The sequence below is a fragment of the Nuphar pumila genome, chromosome 7 (genome assembly GCF_984573655.1).
Source record: "Nuphar pumila chromosome 7, dmNupPumi1.hap1.1, whole genome shotgun sequence".
NCBI classification, from domain to species: Eukaryota; Viridiplantae; Streptophyta; class Magnoliopsida; order Nymphaeales; family Nymphaeaceae; genus Nuphar; species Nuphar pumila.
In genome coordinates, this window is record NC_143255.1 from 33,457,657 (window position 1) to 33,483,852 (window position 26,196).

Genomic DNA, 26,196 nt, shown 5'->3' on the forward strand with positions numbered 1-26,196 from the left:
ACTTGCATGTCAATGAAAAGTTTAGGCTTATTATTTTCTTTACCGACAAAGACAAAGTTGGCAGTTTTGAAAAGAATGGCACGCTTCACCAAGATTCCAAGGGGTAGAAAATTGACAAATAGCAGTGTTTGATAATTGACACAATTCAGCTTGACATTCAACCTTTTCACTTTGAATGAAATGATGGTTGGAGGAGCAGACATCAGCCACAAGGATGGATGTACAAACTTGCTGACTCATAAAAAAAAGTTAAACCAAATAAAAAAAAAGGAAGGGAGTCCACGTCCGTAAGGTTTGAAGAATCAAAACCTAAAATTTTCTACACCTGCCCCTCTTTGAATATTTTCAAGTTTTCCAATCTTTTCACTCTTTCAGGGCTGGACAATAGAACCAGCCCGGTTTATATATATATATATATATATATATATAATGAAAACTCAAATATGTAAACCTATGGAAATCTTGGTACATACCACTTTACATATTTTGATGGTTTACATATTCCGGTTACCATATATATATATATATATATATATATATATATATATATATATATATAAAATCAGGCCTGGACAAAGAGCAGGGTAGCTCACAAGTAGCACTTTAGTTTTTGAATGGGTTGGGACAACCCGTGTTGGAGCCTACCAAAATCTAGGCCAAGATAAGGCCTGGTTTTGTCGGGCTCAAGTTCAAAAACTAAACTGAAGCCCAGCCTATACAAGCTACTTGTGGGCTACCCCGCCCTTTGTCCAGCCTTACTGAAATCTTGATTGAGCCCTAATGCATTGAAATCTGTATCCAGAACAAAACCGTGTAACCTTACTGTTAGGAATGTCAACGGGTCGATGTTGATAAAAATTTAAACGTTTGGAAGAATAATTCACCTAAATTACTTGAAATCCTTTTGAAAAATGTGGGAACACCATTTGCAGATCTTGATCATCCTTCGTTTGACGGGAAGGTAAAGCCTAGACCAGTTTCTTAATATCCGCACCTCGAAGTGCACCATCACAGATTCAAGTATGCAAATAAGATCAAAATATGTATAAGTTTTTACTGAATGAATTACATAAATTTAAAAAAAAAGAGTAGAGGACCTGAAAAAATGCTTTTTTCAGACTCGAGGGTCTGTCTAACTTTTTATGCTCTTTTTTTTGTCTGTCAGCACCTCCACGTAGGTACAATGGTTCTTGAATGGCTTCACAACGAAATGTCAACAGGGTTTAAGTAGGCTTGTTATGCAAGGCCAACACTTCAATATCTAATTTTCAGATGCCTGGACCCTAGAGGCCAACCCTTGTTTATAGGACTCAGGGATATAGGTCTTAGAATCTTTTTGGATCCGAATTCAATCCTAGTGGATCATCAAAAAAAGGAAAACCCTAAAAACACAATCGGATTGCAAACCCTAAAAACACAGTCCGATTGAGGGTAGAGTTGGGCCAAAACAAATGCATTATCCTTGACACCGACTCTAGCTCCACCATAGCCACAATCATTATTGCCCTTCATTCAGAGAAGAATAATAAGGCATTGAGAGAGAAGCCCGGCCGTTGCATAGGAGAGAGAGAGAGAGAGAGAGAGAGAGAGAGAGAGAGAGAGAGAGAGAGAGAGAGAGAGCAGGATCATGCTCTAGCCGCTTGTTGTCGATGGCCTCGACACCTAGCTGCAAGAGAGAGCAAAGATAGAGCATCAAGGGAAAAAGTTGGGCTCCATTTTTTTAATTTTATTTTGATTGTCTCCCCGTCTATGTTATTTTCATAACAAGAGGGGTGAAACAAAAATTCCATGTTCAAAAGGATGCGACAATTATGTTCAACATGTTTGTCGCATCGCTTGTTTGTTTGATGTGGCATTCCAAGCGACCGTGGTGTGCCACACGATGTGTGAAACACTGCATTAATTATTGGATTAAAATACATTAGCCTCACTATGTCACTTCCTCATCTTTTCTTAGGACTTTGATGTCTTATTTGGTAGACTCTCATGTGCAAAGACCTACTTGAGGAAATGACCATTTTAATGAAAGTTGGGTTCATTTTGGGACAAAATCCTTGACCTTTAATGATCTTTCAATGATATGTCTAGCATCATAATTAACCTCTATCATCTCCCTATGACAGAGAGAGTCAAGGTGAACTGGACTGTCAAAACCATTCTTCATCTTGCTAAATAAGGTCAGACCAATTCAAGGACAGCTGAGATATGAAGATCATTTGTGGTCTCGCCGAACGAGGTCAGGTGAGTGTCCAGGACTACTAGGATATAGAGACCATTATGGGTCCCGTGGAATAAAGTTGGGCCAGTGTCCAGAGGTAAACTAGTTTTTTAAGACCATTTGGGTCTCGTTGAACGAGGTCGAGACAGTGTGGGAGCGATTGTTTGTATGCTTAATTGTTAGAAGCTCCTTTTTGCCTAAGAGATTTGGACTTTTGATGACTTTATGATGCCCTATCCCTATATTTTACATAGGTTCAATCTCTTTTGACATGCCTCTACATGATTTTGACAAAAAAGGTTATCATTGAAAATGACCAGAGAAAACAAAGAAAGTGGTTTGACCAAAGCTTTCTTAGTTTTGTCAAAAGGAACAACATGCTCCCGCAATGAAGATGATAGCTTGGACTATAGAAAGATTTTTTTTCTTAGTTTTTCTCATTTTTTGGAATTTTGAAATACTTTAACTTTTTTAGAATTTTTGGTTTTTTATTATTTTATTTTTTTATTTTTCAAAAGACTATTTTACATAATTTAGGTTTTGAAGGCTAAGATAGGGTCGTGGGATGGTAACCCATATAAGATATCATTTTTTCTTCATACCGTTGTGACTCTGCTCTGTCCTATAATTGCCTTTTTCTATGCATGTCAGTTTTTTTCAGATGGAGAGAAAGAGAAGCTCAAATTATTGTTTGTCCTTTGTGAACCTAGGCTGGGTTGATGTAATGAAAGTGTCAATCTCATGTTCTCAGATGCAACCGAACTCTTCACTGAGCTGATGATGGTTGACCCCTTTCTGAAGTGATCATTCAAGACCCATATGAGATTTTCTCTTTTGTCCATTTTTTATACAGGTTCTTCGTAATCTAATCTTGGGTCCCCATTTTTGGCACTGCTAGGAGAGGCCCCCCTTATGCCCTGTTGACTTTTTTCAGCCCCTCGAATGGTTGATATCCCATGCACAGGGTGATTCTCCACCTATTGAGGCATTTAGAGACTTGTTGGTACTGAAGGTGTCCTCTAAACTGAGAATTGTCTATCATCCTTTTGTGCTTGGGACTTTTGGGCCAAGAGATGATTTGGTGAAAGAATAAGGTTGTGCCTTTTTTGACTTGGTTCACCCTACCTCATGGACGTTTCTTCTTGAGTGAGAGCATAGGGAGACTATACCTTTGTAGGATGTGATCCTTCTTGCAGGACATAAGAGGGGAGACCTTGGTATTTGTCTGGGGGTCCAGGCGAATCACAATTATCTGAGGAGACGTCCCCAAAATTTTCTTTCTCCTATGAGATATATCTTCTCTATACTTTCATGCCCCCTTGATATCACACTTGGAGAACCGCTGATGGCTAGCAAAGACTGTTACTGCATGAAATGACTCAAAGAATGCAAACTACTGTACTGGTTGACACTTTGTGCTCGCTGACCCATTTCGGAAACCATTCCTGTCTAAGCTCACAGGCTTGGACTTCTCCCTCTTTATTGTGGTTTACGTCCTTGTTTTCTTAGAACTATTTTTATTTTTGGTTTATGAGGAGGTCATCACTTTTGATGTTGTCTTGGATAACGTGTTGGAGGATAAAACATTCATCAGTGTCATGCCCTATAGCTTTGTGGTATCGACAATACTTAGCCGGGTTATTTCCTTTCATTTGTGGTGGGTTAGACACCTTTGGCAATTTCAGCAATTCATCCTTCAACAAGAAATCCAATACATTTGACCGGGCTTGTTGGAACTTGGAAAATACTTTGTCCTTAGCCCATTTTGGGTTCCCTCCATATTCAGTTGTTTCTAACGTTTTGGGTGTGGCTTTTTGGTCACCTGCTCTTCGAGCTTGATCACCCTGCTTGGGTTGAGTTTGACCGTTCAACCTTCGCTCACCTCATTATGAGGCTCGTACTGCATTAACTTGGCTCTTGATCGGGTCAAACTTCTTGTAGATGGTTTCGTCCTTACTGGTTTTTAGGAACCCATCATACACTCCTCTTTTGATCCCTACCTCAAAGGTTATAGCCTTGTTTATTAGATCGACATAATTTCAACCTAAGCCATGTTGATAAGCTCCATAAAGGCTAGAAAAAAGTTGTTAATTAGTATGACCAGTGCATGAGAGTCTGAGATCAACTCCTTCATCCTACTAGCCATGTACCACCACCGATTGATGAATTTATGGGCTCTTTCATCCTTTTTTTGCTTAAGGTAGTACAATTGACTTATGGTGGGGAGGGTCTCTAAATTAAATCTAAAGCTCTCCAAGAAAAATTTATGATATGCTTGAATTCTCTTATGTTCTAGAGGTCCTACATGGAAAACCATTCTGAGGCATCTCCCTTTAAACATCTAGATACTTTATCATGTTTCTTATGAACAGAGCTAAATGGGTTTTTTGGTCTCCTTTTTCAATGAACTTTAAGAATTTTTTAAATATCTTATCATTCTCATCATCGTATGCCTCCAACAGAAAGTCATCCATAAAGTATTCTCTTTGGTTCATTTCCATGTATCTTATCCTCAAGCTTAGGCCCTAAATCATGTCTTCTAGTGATTTAATCTTTCTGTCCAACTTGGATGACATTGTTTGGGCTGGATCGATCAGCTTGGGTCTTTGAACTTTTTTTCCCAATCAGACACTTGGGATTCTCCCACTGACTATACTCTCTATCCTCTTATGGCTCTTAAGTATGTTTGGTCCTTTTTCTGGTCTATCTATTGGCCTATGCCCTTTCATATTCTGATTCCTAGGCTATTCTGGTTCTTCTCTCACCTTATGCTTGTTTTTGCTCCAACCTTTCTTGGATCTCTTTTATTTTCTCCTTAATCCTCTCTTTTTTTTTTGGCTTATGCTAGCACATCCCTTTCTCTAGACTGGGCTTTGAAATGTGAGGTCCTAGAGGTTCGTCTCTTAGTGAATTCACCTGTGCTAGAGTTGTTCGTCTCGTAACCTTTATGATGACTTTTATGAGAGAGATGAGGGTGTTGCTTTTCAGACCAAGCTTTGAAATGCAAGTCATTGGAATTCATCTTTTGGTAGACTCATCTGTGCTATAATTATTCGTCTCTTCATGTTCTAAGGTAGAGTATTTCCTTCTGAGTTTACATCGATATACCCAAGTTAACAACTTAAGGGTACTGATATAGATTATCCAACTCCAATGGTACCACCATCGATATACCCAAGCTAACAACTTAAGGGTATTAGTGAGGGATCCAAAAAATCAAATTATAGAACAAAGGATTTTTCAAAATTTTAAATAAGAGGTTTTTTTCCAAAGAGAGTGGAAGATAAAAAATGAAAAGTATACAATTAGATCAAGCGGTGTACCAAATAAACCATAACTTGCTGGAGGTTGTTTTTTTTATTTTCTATGTGACATAAAAATCTCCAGCAAGGGTATCTAAAATTTGATAGGACTAAAACTCATGTTTATGCATGTATTTCAGGCAAAAAGACCTATACACAAGATAAATAACTAAAAAAAAACTAAACAGAAGATCTATCAAAGAGAAACAAAGGCAAGCAACTTTGAGATCTACACCACACTGTACGAACGACAAAGTCATCAAGACGAAAAAACCTATCAGATGGCTACTATGTTAAATAGCAGAATCTAACAACTGATGAAATTGGTCGAGATTGCAGGTACAACGAACGACCCAATCTGCAGACGACACTATTTACATACAATGTTGTTTGTGGATGACACTGTCTATGAATACAGAAGCACTTTCTGTTGATGCAGATAGAGCAGACGACACTGTCTATGGATGATGTTGTCTGCGGATTGCAAAACTATAGACACGCGGGTCTGCGGATGACGAAACTAGGAAATAAAAGTTGCAGACTTCGAGTCTGTGAATGACAAAATCTTACCAAATGACACAACGTCGGACGACAGAAGCATTGTGGATGGTGAATGTAATGCCCCAAAATGTTCAACTTAGAATATGTGAAAATTTAACCTTTTTTTTTTTAAATAAAAATTTAGAAATAGCACAACAGATGCAATTGGGATTAAAAAGTTGGACAATTTTAGTAGGTTATAGAAATAAAATAATTGAACTAGGCTGGACCCAATTTCATCATAACCGAATCCATCCCAACCTACATAATAAGAAACAAAAGCAATTTCATTCCAAATTCATAATATCAGTTTAGAACAGAAAATACAAATTTTTTAAGATAAATAAAAATATCTCATATAAATTGAGACACCCAAAAGTAGTCCTAGGACCGCCAAAATAGTTAGAAAAGATGGTTCTTAGCCTCGCCGCCACATCACACCCTTACACTGCTTTCTCAATCATCACCTATGCCCCATGAAACAGAGTCAAACTCTTGCGAGCAGGTAAGAAAATTTACATTTATGCGTATAATGAATATTACCAAATCATTAATCATGGATGTCATATCATGCTATCATGGTTTTACAATTTAACAGTCATGTGAGCAGTATAAATGCATAAAAAAATAATTATTTACAAATATTGCAACATATGATCAACTAGCAATGGATACAACATGGAAATCAAGTAGATATCATAATCATTGAAATTATCTAACATGGAAATAACAATTACTGTCAGATAGTTAGCATTGTTAGAATAATTTTGTTTCTCTTTATTACAACTTTAGGTACGCGAAGGTAGTTGTCATTGTGTCTGCTAGAGTATACCACAATGTTTACTATGCCATTGATGTATTTTTGTGGTGGTACCTACAAACCAGATAAACTCACCCAAGCATGTGATTCATGATCATGAAAATCTTTGTAAGGGTAACCAAATTGTAATCCATACTACTGCAGTAACTGAGGTATACCTTTGTGTAACCCCAACCTCCCTAACTTTGAGTAAGTAGAGGTCCAAGGATGTCATTGCTCTGAATTCAAGTCAGTATGACATGTAGATGAAACCTACATGCAACATTGTCACTTGAGGTTGTATTATTTCATCCTCTCTAAGGCGGACCAATATTGTGAATGGGTGATTGTACAGTCATATCTTTCTTAAGGATGTTATTAGTTCATGCCTTTGCTTTACGAGGCAAATAGGCTTAGTATCCCTAATACTTCTCTCAGGATAGTATATATGTCATGACATATTTTGTACCCAACCCATTAACGTGCTCTGGCACCTTTAGTCCATAGGAGCACCTTGCTTGTGAAGGCGATAACAACATTTTTTATTGTGTAGATGTATGCATGCGAAGTGAGACTTTCTCTCATAATTTGTGGGTTCACATCCCACCCAAGCTCACAAGAGAGTATTTTTCAGCTATGCATTACAATATTTAATTATATGATAGAGAAGATCCACACATAAAGCCAATGATGTTCACTAGGTTTATCAAACTTTATACCTTAACATCTCATGGCATAGCACAAGACATATGATTGCAGTTATTTTCATGATGTACATCAATGCATCATACATCTCTACATGTTATGCATTTCATTCATGTATGAGCCTCATGACATTTTATAGCATTTTATGGCATCATTAAGAAACATCATCATCTCATGCTTTTCTTATGGAGACATGCATCATATGGCATTCATTCATGATATGCAAATTTTAAGACAAACACATCTATACATTTCATATGCATCTTACCTCATATGCATTTTGGCATAAACATACTTACATAGATATTTCATGCAGATGAATTATTTTTGTCATATGCATTTCAGTTCTATTATGAATGCATGGGCATATGCACTCACACACATAAGCATTTATGCATTGCGTGAGTTATTTCATCACTTTGAACGCATGACTAAAACATTGATTTACTCACATGCATATTATGTATGCACTTATGCATTACTTCATAAGCATATTTATTCATGGTTCACATAAATCAAAATCTCTTGAATATATATATATATATACACACACACTTGTGCATTTTCATAAACATTTTTCTTCATGACTCATATAGACTAAATTCACTTGAATACATAAGAATATTATATATACACTTACGCATTTTCATAAGCATGTTCTTCATGATTTGCAAAGTCTAAATTCACTTGAATATATATGCATATTATATATACACTTATGCATTTTTATAAGCATTTTTCTTCATGATTTTCATATGCTAAAATCACTTGAATCCATATGCCTATGATATGTATTTTCATAAAACTATTTATATAGTTGTTTTCTCTCTTTTTGCTTTCTTTCTTTATAGGTTATATGGTTGACTGGTTGGTCGGCCCTAACCAACACAGACCTAGTCTGGGTGAGACTAGTCTATGTGAGCTGGGTTCAAACCTGGACTAAACCAAGCCTCTCGGTTCAGGCCGGTCTAACCCAGTCAAGCGCAGACTAGGCCTAAACCAAGGGATTCAGTTCAGGCCAGTCTGGCCCAATCATTGCCTGACCAGGTTTGGACCATGCTCGGTTTAGACCTAGATAGGTTTGCTTGGTATATACCAAGTCTGAACCATGGGCACGGTTCAAACCTGTCTGGCCAACAAAAGGTAAATCCCTTTCTATGTTATTTATGTATTTATTTATTTTAAACAATAACCAACATACAATCTTCATAATTATTATATATTTTTTATTTTCTTTTGAAAGTTTTATCACTAAGTCAACATTATGATTGTGTTTTAAAAAATGACAAAGTATGAGAATTTATGTATGACTTGAGTTTCTAACCATAATTAAGTTTCGAAAATGATAACTCATGTATAAATCAAATTTTGAACCATGAATGAGTTTTAAAAATAATAACTCATGTACGAATCAAGTTTTGAACCATGAATGGATTTCGAAAATGATAATTCATGTACTAATCAAGTTTAAAAAATGATAACTTATGTATGAATCAAGTTTCTAACCATGAATGGTTTAAAAAATGATAACTTATGTATGAATCAAGTTTCAAACCATAAATGAGTTTTGAAAATGATAACTTATGTATGAATCAAGTTTTGAACCATGAATGAGTTTTAAAAATGATAACTTATGTATGAAATCAGTTTAAAATCATGAATGAGTTTCAAAAATTATAACTTATGTATGAATCAAGTTTCGAACCATGATGAGTTTCAAAAATTATAACTTATGTATGAATCTAGTTTTGAACCATGAATGGGTTTCAAAAATTGATAAGTCAGGATAAATCATTTATGGATCAAGCTTCTAACCATGGATGAGCTTCAAAAGGTGAGAACTCATTTATGGATCAAGTTATAGCCATGATTGACTTTAAAAATGCATAACCAAAGTTTTCAATCATAAATACATTTTAAAAATGATGACCCATACTACGTATTGTATAAATAAGGTTTTTAATCATGATTATGTTACAAACAAATAATACATGATAAGACAAGTTACATAAAATATTTTTAACCATGAATGCACTAGAAAAATGATATAAAACATGACTAATATAAGGACAAGGCTTTCAAAATGATAAAACAAACATGAACTATATATGATTCACACTTCTAGCATGAAACATGGGTCGAAATGATGAAGCACCATTAATATTGGTGAACATTTTTCGACCATAGATGTATGTCAAAAATGTACTTAACATAAGGGAGAATACATTAAATGATCATTCATGGCTTTATCCATAAAAAAATCTTTGTCCATATCCACATGCATTACAAGAATATTTGTTTATATAGATTGAAAATGAGAAGAGCTTTAAAATAAAACTTAAAATACAATGAATGAAAGATTAACTTAATTACTTCTTTTAAGTTGAAGTGGTGCTTGATGCTACCGCAAACTTGTTCTTTTACCACAACTTGTGTAGAATGGAGTTCCTCTAAAGTACTTCACACTACACTTGAGTGAAAAGAAGAGGAAAACACCAAAAACATTGGAGGAGGGAGAGAGAGAGAACTAAAGAATACCTCTCTTTTACTTTTTGAGAGGTATTTATAGGCAAAATTTATGAATAGGTGAGATGTGTGGTTGAGGTTATAAGAAGGGAGATGAAAGGTTGAGATAGAGTCTAACCCTCATCTCAAAAACCGTTCCTCTAGGTTGACCCTTACCCCTCTCTATTCATGTGTGATTTTTCACAAATTTGGTAAGCTACTTTATGCCCTTATTCCATGCCTTACCATTTTTGTTTTTTCTAGGAAATGTAGAGATTCTCTCTTGGGATCTATGTGAGGAATCACCTTGGTTTTCACCCCTCACACCACTCCCAAGGTATGGTCTTTGGCAAAATCACCACCCTCTTGGTTGGCTTAGTTGGTTCCATTCCAACTAAGTCCAACCAACTAGTTACCTTTTTAAAATAATAATATTTTATTTATTTGAAAGTTTTCATTTTATTTGTTATTACTATTAGAAACCACAAATTATGAAATTTTCAGATTAGGTTTTCTAATTGAATCGGGTCCAAATCCAAATTTACTTGATTTATTTAATGCTTAGCACTAGGCTTTATAAAGCATAGTTTTGCTTAATGCATCTATGTACTAAATTTCTATCAAATATTAATTTTCTATTATAGATTTTTTTCCCTCTGTTTGGAAAATTGTTATTTATACTGTTATTATTTATTTTTCTTCTTAGTTATTAAACTTGATTGTCACAATACTTAGGAAAAATACAGAACTTAGATATTCATCATACTTACAGACTAAATTAAACATGTGAAATGGATTTTTTCTCAAATTGAACACAGAGAGTTTGGTTTAAATGTCTAAAATTGTGTGTGTCTTACAGCAAAAGTCGGACGAAAAAAATGCCAGTGGATGGTGGAAGTTGGACGACAATCGGCCAACCGATGGCAAAATAGGGTTTGCCGTCTGAACAGAGACAAAAACCCAAAAAAAATGCAATTCTAGCTATAAGAAGTACGACCTCTCACCGTGATCGCAAATAATCGTGGGTTGCCTTGAATTTAGAAACTCAGAATGACTACATTTGACTTGATTTGTACTATTATAGACTAGCCGTTAACTGATTGTTTGCGACATCTATTATTGATGATAACTAGCCATTATTTGAACGTTGGATATTCAGTGTAGCTAGCCGTTATGCAAAGCTTGGTTGTGTCCAAGCAGCCAAGTTGAGGTTGAAGATGCATTCCTAAGTGGAGCAACTTTGGATTTAAAGAAAGTGCGTCCCACGAGTGCCTCTGAGCCAACTTCATAGTGACCAATTGCATTCAACCCAAACTTACAAACGTTAAGTAAACCTTTTGCATGTAGTTGCTGCGGTGACTGTGTAATACTGATGCATAACAATGTTATTAATGTGTTTGGATGGACAACCAAATTCCATTGACACATAAAGTCGGTAGCATGGTTTCTACTGTCACAAAATCAACATACATTAAGTAAGTTTTATCCTTAGATGGGGATAAAACTTATCCAAGAGTCTTCTTGGATGAAAGCTCATCCAAGAGAATACCTCCCACCCTAGAAAACGTGCAGGGTGGTTGGAAATAAATAAGGAGAAGCCAAATAGCTTATCTACACGTTGGGCATGACGACGGTTGTGCCGTCTGATAGAGGATGAAACTCCATTTTTGTTGTCTCCAATACCGGACGATGGTATGTTCTGCCATCCTATAGCGGACAATAGTTCGGTGAGCCGTCCCCTAGATAGACAACAAATTCACCCGTTCCATCCTGCTTAACACCTGCCAACACTTGTCTCAAAAAATGTTAGTAATTGGGCATCATAAAATTTTTGGTGTCTACAATCGGATGTAAACTGATATCCAAATCCTATTAGTCAGATTTGGTATTTATTTTGTGTTGAAATCCGAATCCGATTAAAACCTAAATCCGACTATGATCTGAATCTTATCAAGTGTAAATATCGTGTTTTAGACTAGTTGGATCCGGATTCAGTTTTATCTTCTTCCATCCGTCTCTGAATCCGATTAGGTTGGATCCAATTCGGTTTTATCTGTTTCCATCTGAATCTGACCTGTTGATACCCCTACTTACGTGTCCTTTGTCATGCTTACAAGGGTGACACTGACAAGATGCACCCAGCCATGTAGCGCAGCTGGCCGAACCTAGGTGGTCCATGTACGTGACCAACAAAAGATTGGTGTCCCATGTTTGAACCAATTGGGCTGCAATACACCTGTGTATCAAACTATATACCAACATGGAGCTCAATTAGTTTAATCAAGTTTTCTTCAAGGGTACAAACTTAATGGTTTGAACTTTGAAAGTGATAAATGCAAAACAATAACCATTTTTAGATTTCAGCATTTCCTTTGATGTCAGGAAACCTTAGTTTTTTGGATTTTTATTGAGAAAATATTAGAAAATACAAATAAAAACCAAGGGGAAGAACAAGTTGCATTAAACTGCCTAATTGTGGCTTATTTAAATGAAATTTGCCAAAACCTTTTTGTTATTACATTGAACTGGTTCAGTTTCCTTTCCCCTTCTGGTTTTGGTTCTTTGATTCTTTAGCTGACTGTAGATTAGTCAAGTAAAAAATGGTTTAAACGTCCGTTTTATTCTATCAATAAAATAACACACTGTATTTTTTGCAAGGGGTTAAATTTCTATATAAAAAAGTAAAATCCTACAATCTCCCAAGGTTTACAGTGTTGGCCAATTAATCCATCCACCTCTCTGTTTGCTTTTTTTTGGGGATTAAGATATCTAGTCCTAGTTTAAAGTTTCTTGATCAGTTTATAAGATGCCAAATGAATTCCAAAAAATTGAGTCACGGAGCTCATACCTTTCCAAAAAGTCAACTAAATTATTAGCAATGGATTGGTGAAAGTTGGTTGTGTGTGCAAAAAAACTTTGAAGCTTTTTCCTGTTTTCTGTCCACATTTTTCACTTTCTTTGTATGTGATAATTGATGCTGGGCTACCTTTCATTTACGCTCGTTTTCTGACAATATTGGAGCCTAGCTAGCTTTTAATGAGCTTTCATCACCTGGACTGTGTCGTTTTCTTCTGTTTCTCTCTCTCCTGTTGGGAGAATGTTGGGGGCACAGACTCATTGAATAATAATAATAATAATAATAATAATAATAATAATAATAATAATAATAATACAAAACGCTCTCAAAAGGCGGGTAGTGACCCTTCAACAAATAGAATATGAGCAATGTGGGAAACACGCCACTCCACAGTACACTAGCTTGGTGCCCTGTAGCCCTAAAAGAAAATGCCTGGCAGAATGCAACATCATACGAGCAGGGGAATGAAAAAGTTTGATAGGATTGACTGGTGATATATTGTGGATCAACTTTCAAGATGCTTGGTGAACACTCACATGTGTTATGGGCTTTTGGGATGATCTGCTCGCCTCATGATATGTCTATTTTGCAATTTTTTTTTATAGGCAAGCTGAGGTTAGGCAGACCCCCAACCAGTTATACAATCATACCATTGGGATTTGAACTCGCAACTTCCCAACACAAGGTGATGTGAGCCTCCGTTGGAATTTTTCCTTTCAATGGATTTTTTTTTTTCATTTGAAAAAAAAGCAATGACATGTTCGTCTCAAAGATTGGCGATTCTTCGGTTAAATTGTCAATGAACCGCAATGTTATTTTTCAATGATATGCCAACTTTGATTTTCTGTAAAAATTGTGATGAGTTGTGGAGCCTGATTTAGAGTTTTTGCCCTTTACAGTAAGGGAGGGTCTGAGGGCTCCCCCGACATGTGTCCCGGGGGGCAACACCCCCAGAAGAATTTTTTTCCTTGGGCTTATGTTTGAGACTCGATGTCTTATGGATAAGACCCTATTCGTTTAGGTTAAGGGCTGTCTCCCTTGCCTTGTATAAATTCTTTCTTTTCTTTCTCTCTTGTATCGGTCGAGAAAGAGCAATAAAGTTTTTTCCTCTGGGCGGCTATAGTTTTTTACGCCCTCTAGGATTTGAGGGGAGGTTTTTTCATGTAAATTTGTGTGTTCTTGCTGTATTTTGTTTTCTTCGATTATTTCTTTCTCGCAGTTTTCGTAACAAATTGTTAAGTGGTCAACTCGTCGATAAAACTGGTGAATATTTAAGGACAATGTATCATCGTTATGTTAAGAGAATCGATTGTCGGGGTTGAGAGAGAGAGAGAGAGAGAGAGAGAGAGAGGTGATTTGAAGTTTATTCACATTTAAAAATTTATTATTCTTCATGTTTATTCAATAAAAAGAGATACTCTTAATATAAATCTAAAATTAAAAATAAATATGATACAAACAAATAATGATATTTTATATATATTCAATGACATTAATTTAATCAGTTCAATAATAAAATAAAAGCTATGTGTTGGATTAAGTAGACTAAACATTTCCTTTAAATTTGGTTTCAACTTCTACAAGTGTAGCATAGTTTATTGTATTATTAAGACATTAACATGCCACCGGTTTTTAGGGCATAGTTAGACAATATTTATTTATTTATAATTTACAATTTTAGTTGTTTATAGTTTTTAATGTGATATTCATGATTTTGCCAGGTAGTCATGATTTGTGAGTTTGCCTATTAATCATGATTTATGATTTGGCGATGAGTTTGCACGTTGAGGTTGATAGATTCTTCTCCTGGTTAATCACGTTTTACTGAAGAGGATAGTCCCTACCCAAGTAATTGACTAGGACGAGTATGGACACTATGACTCTGATGGTTGGACACTTTTATACTCTAGACTATTGGACTGCATTATTTGCTTCGTAGGATCAACGACAAGGCTTTAAAGATAGTCTCAGATGCATATTCAGCTTGTTACTTTTGTCCGACCCATCACGATTAAGAGCCCATGTCAGTAGGGATGGCAATGGGGTGGGGGACAAGGTCTCCACCCCTGCCCCATTTCAAAATCCGAACCTCCATCCCCGCCCCCATCCGTGCACGAGGATCGATTTTAACCTCCACCCTCGTTTCATGTCTTTTATCCACGGTCCAAATGGGGGTGAGGCAGGACGGAGCCTCGTTTTCCCTTGGTCTATAGTCATCCCTTAAAGGATTGAGGATGGGGCGGGGCGGAGAACACTACAAGAAAAATGCGAATTAGCGATGGGCGTTATCTATCGCCAATCCATCGCTAATCCGTTGCTAAACTGTTTAGCGACGGATTGACGATAGATAGTGCCCATCGCAGATTTTTGGTCCCTAATTAGCGATGAAACTCATTTGTCGCTAATCCATCGCTAAATAACGACAAATAATATCCATCGCTAAATAATCGACAGATATTATTCATCGCTAATCCGTTGCTATTTTAGCAATGGATTAGCGACGAATAATATATGTCGCTAATCTGTCACAAAATTTTAAAAAAAAAATTAAAAAAATTTGAAATATAAATACTTCATATCAAATTCTATATGCCTAAACAGTGCATAACTGCTGTGGGTGACAAACTGCTCGAATGAAAATATTAAATTCTCCTTGCCACTCCCAGGGCTATTCACAACCTTGTCTCTCAATTTAGTGGTGTTCTGCCTGCTCCTCTGCTTCCTGTTCACAGACATTCTATCAGAAGAAAGAAGAGAAAAGAAAGGATACATAACACAAAGAGACTATCTAGATTAATGTCATCAAGAAAATGTATCACAATTCAGTGTGATGAATAAAAAATATACAGAGAATAAAAGATCTAAATGCTATCAACATTAATCACAAAATGCCAAGACCGAAATGACCAACTGATTTTGCTTGTAAGTAATTGCCAAGAACAACTCAATCAACTTAATAGCCGGAGTAGAGAATGAAGCTACCAAATCAGCTAAAAGAAGAAATAGATGAATGAAAGGACAACAAAATTAATAAAAAGAAAAAAATGCAATTTTGTACTATTGGGTTAGCAAGATTTTCAAACTGTTGAAGAATGTAAGAACTGGGAGTCTTTGCTAGCAACTCTTTAGCCTTCTGAACAACGCCTTTTGTGCCTTTAGCTGGGTTTGTGAGCACTAGTTCAGCTCCAAAAGCCAGAAGGATCATTTTTTCTCAAGACTCATAGAAGCAGGCATGGTGATTATAAGCTTGTAACCCTTGGCCGCTGCGATGAATGCCAACCCAATGCCAGTGTTGCCACTAGTAGGCTCGATCAAGACACTCTTCGGTGTTCATAAAAACACAAAGGTTGCATATGTCACACACACACGCACACACACACACAGAGAGAGAGAGAGAGAGAGAGAGAAGCAATCAACTTGAGTAAGTTCAACCCAATACATGCCATAATCCTTACAACTAGAATTGAACACTCTAAAAAAAGATACATTCAATGGAACATTGTTGAAGCTACACGGGGCCAAGCAGCTAAATCCAGGGTTAAGATTTGAGAATATCAAGTCCATATACTTTGCCTCCCGAAAGAAATACAAACAAATGTTTAGTAGAGAGTATTGTAAATAATGGAACGAGAAGGCTAAGTTTCAAGATATAAAAGGGAAGAAGTACAAAGTGGTGAGAAGGAAGCAATGTCATTTAACACCAAATACCTCAGCAAGACGGAGATTTATTTTATGATTATTTTGCTTTTCTTATATAAGTCTCAAGAATAACACGGGAAAATCTTTACAAACTTGAAAAATATAAAATGGGAACTAAGAAAAAACAAATTTTCATAACTTAGGAAAAATCTACAAATGTCAACAAAATATAGAAACTAAATATGGACGATGATCATAGAAAATAAATTCCATAAGATATTCAAATTGGTGGTATCTTTTCAAATATGGTTGATAATATATTTTTATGAAAATATTGCAGCATTTTTTCAAAAAATACCCAATATTTGTGACGATGATGCAAAAAGGCCATTCACCAAATACAATACTGAACTTGAAAAGAATTTCCTAACCTATCCAGGGGTTATATGCCCCTTCTCTTATGCATCGGGGATCATACTATGCCCAATCATGTGAAAAACAAAGTCAACCACTATGAGCACAGGATAAACTTAAGAAAAAGAATGTATATAGGTGACCATAGTACCTATCCTTGACACTAGAGCATGGCTCCATCATCTCCAGCTTAGCCACAATGCGAGCAACACAGCCATCTACAACATTGTTGAGATACAAAGGCGTTTTCCGATCAACTATTCAAAACAGAGAATAAGCAGATTCAAAACAAAACAAAAAGGATGAAGATTCTTCAAGAAGGGACGAACGGGAATTCAATGAAAAGGGCACACCTCGGTGATGTCGTGTGCAATGGAGGTTGGTTCTTCTGCCATCTTCAGACTGTAAAACCAGAATTAAGAGCTAATCTTTGTGATCCTTGCTAACCTAAAGGTCCACAAGATCGAAGCCCCTCCTTGCGCCGGGAAAGAACACCAACTTCTTCCCACCACCAACAGCTCCACCCATTTTCGATTTTCCCACCGCATCATACTCCTTTAATCTGCCACCACCCCCACATTGTCTTCCTTCTCTAGTGCCACAGGATTCGGTTGGGGCGGCTTCGCGGCAGCCATATCGATCGTGCTCTCTTTCCCGTCGGGAAGCCAAATATTTGGGGGTAATCAGAGAGAGAGCGAGGGAGAATTTCATGCCCTAGATGGGCTGGTTTAAATAAAAAAGTAGTGATGGATTTTTTTCGTCGCTAAGCCATCGTAAATTAGCACTCTAGATGGGCTAATCCTTATGTTCTCTGCTAACCCAAATTTTGTCGTTAATCCGTCGCTAATTTGCGATGGCTTAGGGATAAAAAAATTCCAGCATTAATCCGTCGTAAATTAGCGACAGATTTTTTTTGTCGCCAATTTTTGCAAATAATTCGAATGTTAGCGACTGATAGTTTTCTTTAGCTAATCCATCGCAAATTTGCAATGAAAAAAATCCGCCGCTAAGTAGCATTTTTCTTGTAGTGAAAAAGTATAAGTCCATCCCCGCCTTCATCTCCGCATGGAGATAGATTTTAACCTTCATCCTCGCCTCCATCACAGTTTCATGCCCTTCGTCTCCGATCCAAATGGGGCAAGGCAGGGCTCTGTTGTCCCCCAATCCACTGCCATCCCTACATGTCATGCACATAGACACAACAAAAAGGACATGGGACACATCATTTTTTTTTGTGGAAGTATGTACTAAGAGAATAGTCACAAATATCACCGATATCTTGAAAATATAATGATTTTCTTCATGCATGATATTTTCAAAGAAAAATATTATCTACCAAAAAAATTCAATATTTTCAACATATTGCTTGTTCAGAAATATTACATCTTTAACCTGATTAATGTGGTAAGCCACTTTTTGCTTATATATATATATATATATATATATATATATATGTGTGTGTGTGTGTGTGTGTAAAGAAAACTGATTTTCAAAAAATATCACAAGATTCTCCATTGCTGATATTCTCCTAAGAATTAAAGAAGATTTAATAAACAGGAGGATATTGTCACATGATTAAGAACCGTTCTATATGTCAGTGCCTTTAACTGGTGGGCTCTGTAAGGGTTTGGGTGCCATTGACTTCAACCCGGGTTTACCATGCAGAGACTAAATGACCCGGTTCTTAGCGAAGGTTCCACTTCATAAAATAAAATCTATAGAATCAAGGCACCTTGTTAATTAAAATTAAGTACATACAATTTATCTAGTTCTGAGCTGTATTTACCTGTTGACAGTTAAGTGGTAGGCTTAGCTAAATATCTGGTCCAAAATATCTGGATGAAACTTCCAAGAGAAGAGAAGCGAAGAGAGAGAGAGAGATCTAACCTCTACAATAAAGACAAAATTAACATAATTATTGTGGCCTTGAAAACCATCATTTTGTTTTTCTTTCCCAATATTACTTCTAAAGCTAAAAGTGCCAACTTGACACAATTATCAGCCTTGGTGACCACCATTTGCTTTTCCAGTTTCCTTTGGAAACAGGTGATTTTGAGTTTGCAATAGCGACAAAATCTTAGGGCCCATTTGTTTCATATAGTTTTTTTATAAAAACTGACACCTTTTCCTCCATTTTTTTACCAAAACAAGCATCTAAGCATTAGCATTATGGTAGCAAAGTGTTGGTTTTTAGGATTGGCGGTGTGACGAGAGAGAGAGAGAGAGGCTTCAGGAGGGTTTTTTTTTTTGTTCTTACCTGCAGTGCTCAGGAGTTGGAAGTATATAATCTTCTCCTAAGTAGCCGTTATCCCAGCCAATGAGATTTTTAATCCCATTCAATACCAAATTTAACTCACTTTACATGAGTTACCAGCCCACCATAGTTTGGCTCTTCATATTCTAGTATGAGACACTATCACTATGGTCACACTCGATCTAAAATCCAAGATCGAATATCTCTCACTTGGCCATATGAGGCGAACACCCACATTAATTGTAGGGTGCATCATGTATTGCATATATCACTTCATGATAAAATATACATTAAATAATCATGCATATTTTCATAGGTTATATCAATGATGTTTTTCTCACATATTATAGGTTATTTTTCACGTAATTATGTAAAAAAATTTAGCATTCAATTTCAAGTCCTACTATTCATGTGCATTATCACATGCTTAAATTTTTATCTGGTTAATTACCATCCGATCATCTTGGATCAATATATCGAGATTTAAATCTTATAAGAGTTATCTCATTACCATTTTGATATGCTAAACATACCAAGCCCATTCTAAAGCTTTAATCAAACTACAAGCTTGTGAACATATAAGTTTATATCCATTATCTGATTCACTCAAAAATCTATATCTAAATCCATTGGATTTGTATGAGTCTATATCCAAATCTCAATTTGAGATGTTATCCATCAAGTCTAACATGATTTATATTAAAATTCAAATGAATCTCATGCAAAATAAAACCATGAATCATCAAGGATTTGACCATAATCCAAATCCATATTCATATTATCCAAATTCAAATGGATTCACTTCTTACATCCACTATTATTTTTATCTGGATCTATCCGGGTCAAACCAAGACACTTATTGAATATGTTATTATTATATTTAATAATATCCTAGTCTTGATACTATCTAGATAAAACTTGAATCAAAACTAGTTTCATATCTCATATTTTTCAGTATATTTCTTGATCCATCTCTAGATCAAACCTGGATTCATATCCTCAACAAGATTCGATAGCATTGCTTGGATTCAAAATAATTCAACTGGATACTCAATCAATTTGATCTATTTAGATCCATACAGGTTCAATCATATCCAATATTTTTTTACTAGATCAAACTAGGTCTATGTCACCTTATTAAATCCAAACATTTGATTAAATACTTATCATATCTAATATTGATCCAAACATTAGATCTAATAGATCCTACTCCAATTAAACTTGATTCATATAAAAACTGGATCAATAAAAATATTATACTGAATTCAAATATAATATGATCTAAAACATGAACAAAATATTAAAACATATAAAAAATAATATGCAAACACAATATTTCAGGATCCAAAGACATGCATATTAAAAACCAACCTCTTCCATATCTGGGTAGAGATCCAAAGCAGTTCATAAGTGGGTTCAAAAAAATTTACCCGATCCAACTAGGTTTATAAGAAACTACCTGCACCAACTCAATCCAATCCAGATTCAAAACCTGTATGGATAAAACTTTGAGAGATTTTCTACAAACCAAAAGCACTTTTTTGCAAAATTAAGAAAGTTAGAAGGTAGTTTTAGGTAAAAGCAATAAACCTGAATCCCAAAATAGAATGTTTAGAAAATTTTGAGTTAAACAAAAAAAACAGGGTATTTTTTAGAAATTTAGAAAGATTGAAAGTCCATGTTGAGAAAAAGTACAGGCAAAAAACCTTGTCTCGGGTATTTTCCAAAGAATAAGTCTTTTCTTGAATTATCTAGAAAATAGGGTATTGTTTTAAAAAATGAAAGGGCACGTGCATAATAAGCAAAGAAGAACAGGGGTCATAATGTAAAATTACTCAAAAAATAGATCGATGACCCTTTTTCTTTCCTTTTTTTTTCTTTCCATTTTTTCTTTATAATAAAAGAGAGAACCCGATTAGGGTTTCCTCTATATGAGAGGGAAGAGGGTGAGGCAACAATTGCCACCCTCTTCCTCTTCTACATTTTTTTCCAACCATTTTCTTTGTTGTTACCGAACTCTGGCAACTGTCGACCAACGGGAGTTCTCCACCATCTCTGGCACCTCCACCCGACGCTGACAGCAGCTCCCTTCACCTAAGCGACACCACTGTCATACTTGTTTCACTTGGTCAGACCACCTAATACTGGCTGCAACTACTTGATGGGTTCTCCTCTACCAATGACAAGCACCGCCTGATGCGGTGGTCTTCTAGCAATACACGACTCTTTGTGTTGTAACCTCTCACCTGTGTCATTGCTGCCTCTAGTAGCTCTCGACATCAGTGTCATCGCATGCCAACATGGACTGAAAGGAGAGACAATTGTTCATCGCCAGCCTCATGGGCGTCCCGTGAAAGTTTTCGCTGTGTCCCACTTGATGTCGATCATTCGACTGTCGTTCATCGACCCCTCAACGATCACCTCTGCACAAATCTGGCCTGACTTGGTCGTGAAGTAGATGCCCTCGCCTGAGCACTTGGTCACATAACCGAGTTTGATGCCACAACTGCCATGAATCTGGTAGTGAAGCTAGAGGTGATGTGCATGTCGAGCTTGTCCCGCATTGCCAACTGCGTCATCGTGACCAGCATTGCCCAATGTATCATCATCGACAACCCCCACCACAGGCTCGTCACCCCCATCACTACCCAAATTCCAACAGAAGTCACCGATAGCGGTGCCAATGATGATGGAGTTCAAGGGGTCCTCCTTCTGACAAACGTAGACCATAGAGTAGTCGAAGGCTGAGAAGAGGCCGCCCTATTGGAGTTTCCTGCATCAACATACACAGAAAGCATACCAGAAGATGCCACAGAGTGCTCGTGCGGGTGTTCGACGTTCTCCCTATCTGGTCGACGCCCACGATGAGCCAAGGCCTTAGGTTGACGGTGAGTAGGACCCTATACCACGTCGTCTGTATGTGGAATTTGGGTAGACTTGCAGCGAAATTTTCATCTTTGTAGCAGCCAACCCTCTTATATATTGAGAAAAGAGGCAGTTATGTACGTAACTCCCACCCACTATCTCCCCATTATGTGGTCCACTAATGTGGCCCACTAATGGTGTTAAACCGGGTCACCCAAATGGGTTGGATTCAGATCTATTATGTTCAACATTCTTTCACTTGACCCATTGACACCAAAAGTGCACTACATCGAGGTTTATACCGTTATCTAGATTTAATTCTTCATGTGGGTTCACATGCTACTCTTTATCACAAGGATGAATCATATGAGTCATAGAGATAAACACTCCTTTATGGAATGTCATATTCTCATGTACTACACTGTAATTCACCTTCAGTGCTTAAGCATGTTGAAATTACCTATATGAATACGTTGGTCTCTTACCTATTTTATTGGTCCTTTAATATTGTTATTCTCTCTAACCCATATAAGAGATTCTTTATGCAAAATAAACAATTTACAAAGCCATAGAGAATCAAATATGATCACATAATGTATTGTCATACATAAGAAGGAATAAAAAAGACTCATCCCCTTTACATGTTGGGAATTCAATCCCGGTGCTAGCCCTTTAGTAAGGGGATTCAGAGTCATTTCCTTCGTTCCAATTGTATCAATACATACCAGATGATTTTCAGTCCTTTCTTTAACAATAAAGTATTTTAACTCTATGTGTCAACACAAGATTGAGCTCTTGTTGTTATTTGAAAAGGACACAGTTGCTTCATTATCACAAAATATCTTTAATAATCTCTTAATAGAGTCAACAATACCAAGACCCATAATGAAGTTTTTTATTCAAATGGCCTGTGACAAAATCTCGTATAAAAATAATAATTTTTGTCCCAATAGATTTTAGAAATTCCTTCACTGTCTTGCAGTGAGAGATGACACTTCAATATTCTGAGCCACTCACGATTGCAAAAAGCAACATGCTAAGAATATTAAAATACTCTCACTTCTCATGGACAGCCTTCAGAACAATTGTTCTAATCTCCATATGAGTGAAAGCTAAATGACTCTATATGAGATTTATATTGAAAAGGTAAATATAAGACTCTTTATTATTCACCTTTTCTAAGACAAACATAGTTGAGTCATTATCGTTCCACTTTGGTAGAAATGATAATACTGATAGTTGCTCCGTCTCTTTAATTCTCAAGGAATTGACTTCAATTGGTGAAACTATCAGATCATGTAACCAGAGGCAATTCAGCATTGTACCTTTGGGTACAAACATATTTCATGGGCTGAAATACACTACTATAACACCCTGTGTAAATTTGGAATACAATGACCTACCTTTGGGTAGAATCGATGTTTCATAAACTAACACACAATCATAATAACGAATCTTAATACGATCCAAAGAATCCTTAATCAATATGACTTAGATCACTTTGGTGATAACATAAATTGGTCAATCAAGATCTTTTACCGGAAATATATTCGTATTATGGAGCATGCCCATGCACACATATTTAATGCTTGTATATTCATAACAAGATATACTTTATATCGTCAAAAAATACAAGTTCATGCTTCCACTTATATATATAAACTAATTTTGATGATAAAATGTCATGAATTTAGTCATAATTCATGCTTAATGTTTAAAATCATCATGCATGACTTAATCAACATGGAACACATAAATTAATATGCATAAGTCATGCTTTCTATATAATAAATACTTTATAAAGCATGAAAAACAACAAAAGCAAGCTCATATGGGTAAAACCCAGAGTCCTCAAGCAAGAACTGATCTTACACGACCTCGAATCGGTCTAAAAACACCCTTAATCGGTCTGAAACAACCCTGAACTGGTCATCCAAGGGTCTGAACCGGTTCTGAACCTTATGAACTAGTGCTAAGTATGAACAAAAGTTCATAAAACCCTATAATTGTATGCCAAAATCCTTGTATCTTCATATATTTATGAAAACATGGTCTTAGCTTCTCAGAACCAGTGAAAAACTAAAATGAACCAGTCAAAAATGACTCTGAACTGGTTTTAGAAAGGGTTAAATCAGTCACAGATCTGGTTCAGTTTCAAACACTACCAGGATCCTGATCTGATTCATATTAGATCCAGGTCTGACCCGGTATAAGCTGGATCCGGGTCTGGCCCGGTACAAAAAGAACATGGTCCTCTTGAATAGATCTGGATCTTCACCTGATTAAATCAGATCATACCATATCCAGAACCAAAAGGGTCTGGTTCTAATCCAAAACTGAATCGAGGTCTTCCAAATTAGACCCAGACTCGAATACCTGATGGGTCTGGATGACAACCCGATCCAAAATGTTTTGGATCTTGACCCAGTTAAATCGGATCGGACTAGACCCAAAACCAAATGGGTCCGGTTCTGATCCAACCGGGTAGGATCCGATCACCAACCCGAACCCAAGTGGATCTGGGTCCATCTAAGGGATCAAATCTTTAGCCCAATCCAAAATGTTGGTTCTGACCCATACCTAGACCCGGTACTGAATGGGTCCAAGTCTACAGGATCCGACCCAGACCTGATGCCTTATGGGTTCGGGTCCGGTCCTTGGACAAAACCGCAAACCGAATCCTGGTGGATCTTGGCATACCCGATCCACCCAAAATGGGTCAGATCAGGTCTCCACTAGGTCAGAATACCCGATCCGACCCGGGTCACCCCCTTTAATGAAACAAACACGTTTCTAAGAAATCGAATGCTTTCGGTTTCTCAGAAACCGATCAACCCATCCAAATGGTGACCCACGTCGCTTGAGGGAGGTGCACGTCGCCCCACAACAACATGCCGATGCAGGCATCAACGCTCTTGCAGGTTGGCTGCCGGCGATGGCAACCTCGCATCCCCCGCAGAAGCTTTGGTGATGGTGACTTCATTGGTAGCCCAACGACTGATGGAGTAGAGGAAAGGGCACAACACCAGCAGCAACGACCCACGATGTCTGCCAGCGACCTGCACTGCCTGCCGACGACCCACGACAGCGGCCTGCTCACGGTGGAACCTCTATCGACCGAAAAAACCCAGCTCGATGGCTAAAGAAGCAGAGTAGAGAAAGGGGGTTTTCAAACCCCGGATGCCATGCATCGCCAGACGGACGTCGACAACCCCCCCCTGGCGCCGTCTGCGGTGACACTTTTGGCGACAACCCTGACAACAACCTGAAAACAAGTAAGGTTACTAAATTTACCCTTTGTCGCCAGAGTTGCCTGCCATTGTCGGCGACCTGGCCCCACTGGCTTCCCTCATCGCCCCACGACGATGGTCTCATCCTGGTCAATAATCGCCGATGATGATGAGGGGTAAGGGCAAATGCCCTGGAGACCCACATTTTCCCATGACGACATACGGTGGCAGGCTCCTACTGTCGGCAATCCGACTAAAAAATACTCCCCCCTTCGAGCGATGATCTAGCGGTGCCGGCAAAGCCATCGACGATTGACGATCGCCCCTTCCGGCAATGTTCCGCAGCAACCCTGGTGCCGACAAATCCCCCTGTTGCCCGACGGCCACAAGTAACCCTTAAGCCAACTGTGTTTTTTTTTTTATTGATGCCGGTGATGGTCGGTTGGTAACCGACGAGCCACATCGCCCCACAGTGATGTTCGACTGATAACCCGCAACCCGACGATCAGTTGTTGGCTTACTACATCCAGTGCCATCGGCGAAATCGTCGGTGGTCCACTAGTTTTTAAAAGCCATTTTGACGGCAAACAAAAGAAAAAAAAATGGATGGGGTCTGCCTGAAAATGCTGTCGCCCCGTAGCAATAGTCGCCGGAGTTGAGGTGACCTGTATGCTGAATACAAATGAGTCATGTTGCCCCATGTGATAGGCTCAATTTGTTACAATCACCCCACAGCGACAAGTGTTGTCAACCTGTGACTTACCTCGCCCAACGACGACAGTTGTAGTAAATGCCAGTAGGCCCGCACGCACCCACGTGCAACGATATGGGTGGTTGTGGGCCCATAACCCAATGTTGGCATTTTCTG

The 26,196-nt window shown here is 37.4% G+C and overlaps 1 pseudogene; it reads right to left on the reverse strand.

Annotated features, from left to right (window-relative positions):
• Positions 1 to 15,618: 15,618 nt before the first annotated feature.
• LOC149831836 (cysteine synthase-like) lies at positions 15,619 to 17,374 on the reverse strand (annotated as a pseudogene).
• Positions 17,375 to 26,196: the final 8,822 nt, after the last annotated feature.